Here is a 5,627-nt window from a genome sequence, read left to right on the forward strand (position 1 = left end):
ACTCAAGTTTTATTGTATTAATTTTAAATAATTAGAAATTTAAAAGCACACATAGCTAGTGGCTACCTTGTGGGAAAATACAGACCCAGCTCCTCTCTCAGCTGGGAATCTGATCTCACTGATCTGGAGTCCACACTGCTGCCTTACTAACTTTCTCTTCGGTTGTCCTGAAGGCCTGTGCTAGGGATTGAATTCTGTCTCCCAACAAGATACGCTAAAGTCCTAACCCTTGCACTGGTGAATGTGATTTTGTTTGGGAAAATAGGTTTTTCTTTTGTTATTAGTTAACAAAGTCATACTAGAGTAGGGAAGATACCAATTCTAATCCCTTCTGAGTGACATTTTATAAAAGAGAAAGACAGACACGTGGGGAAGACACCATATGAAGACACATCGACCAGCAGCAAAGAACACCAAGGATTGCTGGCAGCCACTAGAAGCTAGGAGAGAGGCATGGAACAGTTCCTCTCTCAGAGTCCTCAGGAGGAATCGACACAGCTGATACCCTGATTTGGACTTCCAGCCTCCAGAAGTGTGGGAAAATAAATTTCTGTTCTTTAGAGACACCCACCTTGTGTGTGTGTGTGTGTGTGTGTGTGTGTGTTTTTTCTGATGGCTGTCCTAGGAAATTAAGACAGCCTAGATATGGCATTTCTTGGGTAGACAATAGTCAGAAAATCTCAGGGTTATAGGGCCTCTTGGAAATCACTCTTACTGACAGAGCTAGTGCCAGAGATGAGGGCACCTCACTCCCAATTCTTCGCCATCAATCTATTCTGACTCATGGTGGCCCCATGTGTTGAGGACGGGGAAGGTAAAACACAGTGGCCCTCAGCAAAGGCTGGGCAGCCCTTGAAGTCTCCACTGGGCCCTGAGCCCTGAGCCCCATCACTGAACACTCACTGCTGTAGGAAGAGATGAGGAAGAGCTGCATCCCAGAGTCCAGCACAGATGACAAATGAGTCTATCTGATTAATGCAGAGATTTTGAGAGACAAAAGGGGGGGAAAAAACATTAGTACAAAATCTTGCTGAGCAGGCTTCCCCATTACCTTGGAATTATAATTCCAGTGGCCCTTAATATCTACATACCCAAGTAATTATAGCTGGCTTAAGGCTTCCCACTGCAATTTGATATTAACTTTTGATCACTCACTCTCAGGGCAGGGGTGGGTGGAGCAACATGGAGAGACAACCACAGCATCAGGGAAGCCCAGGTTATCCCCACGTCAGCAGCCTCAGTGACCCCCTCCAACCTAGAGCACTGCACACTTTTGTTCAGGTTGTGCCCTGCATACAAGCGTCTAGCCCAGCAAGGGGTGAGGGGCTGAAATCCAGCCATACCAACCTGCCAAGCACTGCACCACGGAGCAGATCCTTTCTATAGTTCATTCAGAGCCCCCCTGCCCCGCCCCACCACAGCACACACTCCCTGAGTCTGGATGCTGCTGGGCTCCCTGGTGAACAGTCTGCTGAGGAATAGACTACCTCTCTCTGAAAGGAACTGTGGTGTGAAGGGAAGACAAGCACTCTAGTCCTGGTTTCCGCAGTTGCGCGCTGAGTGACCTTGCACCAGTCACCACCACCCCCCCCGAGGTTCAGTTTCTTTAGCTGTAAAATGGGAACAAGAACACCTGCTTTGCCATCCCCACAGCAAAAAAGACCCAACGCATTGCCGTCAAGTCGATTCCGAGTCATAACGACCCTACAGGACAGAGTAGAACTGCCCCATAGAGTTTCCAATGAGCCGCTGGTGGATTTGAACTGTTGATCTTTTGGTTAGCAGCCGCAGCTTGCCCTAGCTCTTAACCACTCCACCACCAGGGCTTGCCATCCCAATAAGAATGCTAAAAAACATCAAATGAGGTTGTGGTTTTGGAAGTACTTCTTATTCTCTACATCCCACACGAATGTCAAGCTTTATTAATTATTTCTGGCTCTCGCCTCTGGAGGTCTTTTGGGAGGTGTCTCCTGTTGCCCTGGGTCTCCAGCACTGAGTTGCTCTGCCGCTCGCTCCGCCAGCCTCACCCGTGTTCACAGGTTGTCACTGCTGGTCCTAGACATTCTGCAGATCCAAAAATCCTTTGGATCCTGTGAAACTCTCTCCAACTCCCTCTATTAGGGAAAATACACATTTATATGTTAATTCTGCAGACTTGAAAGCTCTTGTGCATACACTGTCTCATTTGAACTTCACAACCATTCCGTGATTTGCAGGGAAAGCACTACCCCTGGCTTACAGAAAAGGAAACAAATTGGAAGAGCAAACTGATTTCTTGAATTGTATAAATTCAAGTTTATACATCCAGCAAGAGACACAGCTGGGAGTGGACTTGGTCTCCCGAATCACGATATTCATGTGATCTTGGGTATAGTACACATTTAGCGTCAAATCCCAGTGGTTAAGAGCTTGACTGCTAACCGGTCCTTGAAAACCATACGGGGCAGTTCTACTCTGTCCTATAGGGTCGCTATGAGTCAGAACCAACTTGATGGCAATGGGTATGGATACTTGTGGAATTAAAAAAAAAGTGAATATGTGGATAAAGAAACAAGCATTTCAAAGCTGTCTACAAACAGCGCTAAACCAGGGGTTCATACAGCAGGCGAGATAGCATGTGTCAAGACCCGTGTCAGACGTCAAGGTTAGCCTGCATTTCCAAATCCTGTTCAGCCTCTTTTCTGAACTGTCAGCATAAAGAGTGAAGGGACTTGAGAGGTTACTTTTGTTTCACAGATTGGAAAAGTTAAGCTCAGAGAGGCAAAGTGACAGCCTGAGGTTGAAGAGTTAGTGGGCAAACTCAGATGCAATCTCCATCTCCAAGTCTTCTGAGTAGACTTTCAGGCACCTCCCTGGGCGGCCTCAGCTTGGGTCCTCTCTGAGGACTTCTTAACTATGGATATAAGTGGAACTTCCATATTCTGGAGCAGAATGCGAATTGCCCAGATCAACAAAATATCTGCAGACCCCCAAAGAGCATATTAAAATCTACCAACAACGGCTCAGTTGGGAAGTGAAGGTGGAAGAAAAAAATCCCAGGTCAGAGTGTGTGTAAAATATCTTCCCTAGAGGACTCTGTACAGAGATAGTTTTAATTAAATGTGCATTTCATTTAAGCTTAGCAGGAGAGTTATTGTACATTAAGTAAATACCAGTTGGTTATTCAGAACGTATTTACTTCTGAGTTAACAACTACAGCAGGTTATAGGTACAGATTTCTGTTAAACCTCAGTCTGGTACATTTGTGTGGAATAATCAATTGTTCTTTATTTAAGATATAATAATTACCCTATTGAATCTGGAGAGGCCCATCTCTTGGTAATTTATGGCAAACAATTTTCCCAATTTAGTTGCTCTTTCCTTTTATCCCAAGCAAAATAGAAAAAGAGATGGCAAAGAAGACAGAGATTCTAAAACTCAGTTCTTTGACACAGAAGAAGGATTTGGCCCGGTACAGATTCACTGCAGCCTTCCCATCTTGTATATCTGGACACTGGACCAGACAGGTCAGCCCAGGGAACTGGGTTTATTTCTGATAAAGACTTCCACATAAAAATTATAGGATGCCCAGTTACATTTGAATTTCAGATAAGAAAATGTTGTTTAGTATCTATATATCCCAAACATTGCATGGGGACATAGTTATACCTAAAAAAAAAAAAAAAAAAAGTATTTGCAGTTTGTTTTAATTCAAATTTAACTGGGTGTTCGGTATTTTTATTTGCTAAATCTGGCAACCCTATTCCTGATGGCCCATAAATGGCCTATAGGAAGTCATGATGGGCATCCACCTTGACCCCCCAGCTCAGATTCTTTATCTGTGAGATGTTTTCAGTGAAACAAGCTGGACCAATAATTAACTTCATGCATGGGGTGGCCAGTGTGGGGGGAGATTTCCCCCACCTCCTCTAAATAGATATCTTACTCAGCAGTGGCTTCTATCACTTGTTCTCCTTGCTCTCTCTCCTGCTGAGTCTGGTCTGTGGGTCATAGATCACATGATCACAGAGGCATGAGGTCATCATCCTCTGTCTAACAAATGAGGAAACTGAGGCAAGGTGACTTCAACAAGTTCACAGAGCCAGTTTGTAGCAGAAGCTTGGTTTTATGCTCATCATCATCATTAGTATGTATTATGATTAACTAGTATTTATTGAAGGCTAATTACGTGTCAGGCCCTTTGCTCAGGAAATCCTCACAGTACCCTTATAAGAGATATTTCCTTATTTTCTCTTTATAGCTGAGGTTACAGTCTCAACTCAGAACCCAACTCAGAATCTTCCCATGCCATCCCATTACTCCTTCCTCTTCAACATTTCTGTTTCTCTCTTCACATCTTCTATCCTCATCCATAAAAAAATCTATGGTAGCAAGTACTTATTAAAAACCCAACCCTGAGACCTGCAGAACATAAAACAGAATAAGAAAGAGTAAGAGAAGCAGCATTGTGTAGTGGGTAACAGAACAGGTTTTGGACCTCAACTACCTGGATTTGAATCTTAACACCACTCACAAGTTGTCTATCATGGACAAGCTAGGTAACCTTTCTGTGCCTTCCTTTCCTCATCTGTAAAATGGGTATAATAGTGCTTAGAGTAGTGCCTGGCACATAGTAAGCACTATATAAATATTTACTATTGCCACTATTAAAAGAAGATGTCTGAAATCTGAGAATTAAACAACCAGCAGAGATTCAACAAAGCCCAGAGAAGGTAGCACTAGATCGTGCTTTGTGGAGTGTAAATACCTTCCTTTCCTCTGCTTCTCTTTAAGCTATTGAGGAAATGGTCCAGGTCAGCAAGAAATATTCCCGTATTCTTTGTAGTAAACCTCAAGTCCCATGCTAACTATAACTTAGGCTAATAAATACGGCAATCAAGTTCTAGGATTTTTTAGAAGAGTTCAATGTTCAAATATTTCTTATGTTATAGTCATAAACCATATGAAAGTATTCAAAATTACAACATGTATGAATCCAGATTATATCTTCCAGACTGTCTTTCCCAACCATAAGAAGTGCATCAAATTCTTAGCACACGGTGCTAGCTATTTTGTTTTGGTTAGAAAAATTGGTGGACGCACTTGTAATCATACTATTCCATACATCCTCTTACATACAGTTCATGTTAAAATGCAGTCTCATATTAGGTCTGACTTTAAATTGTTGTTGTTGTTAGGTGTTGTTGAGTTGATTTCAACTCATAGCGACACCCTGTGACAAAGTAGAACTGCCCCATAGGGTTCTCTTGGATGTAATCTTTACGGAAGCAGATCACCAGGTCTTTCTCCCGTGGTGCCACTGGGTAGGTTTTAACTGCCAGTCTTTTGGTTACTAGCCAAATGCTTATGGCCTGACATTTATTTTTTGAGTTAATTATATCTGACTTTGTTCCAGAAGATTGAATGGCAGTTTGCAAGAATACATAAAACACAGAATCTACATTATTGGTCATCACAAAGTAAATTTGAATGTCCAAAAATTTTATTAAAAATAAGTAAGAAAACTTAAGACCAAAAATCAGGAATAATGTTTTTTTTATTGTTGTAGTTTAAATGAAGTTTACATTTCAAGTTAATCTCCCATACAAAATTTTACACATACATTGTTATGTGACCCTAATTGCTCA

Source organism: Trichechus manatus, unplaced genomic scaffold (assembly GCF_000243295.1).
Source record: "Trichechus manatus latirostris isolate Lorelei unplaced genomic scaffold, TriManLat1.0 scaffold00090, whole genome shotgun sequence".
In the NCBI taxonomy this organism is placed as follows: Eukaryota; Metazoa; Chordata; class Mammalia; order Sirenia; family Trichechidae; genus Trichechus; species Trichechus manatus.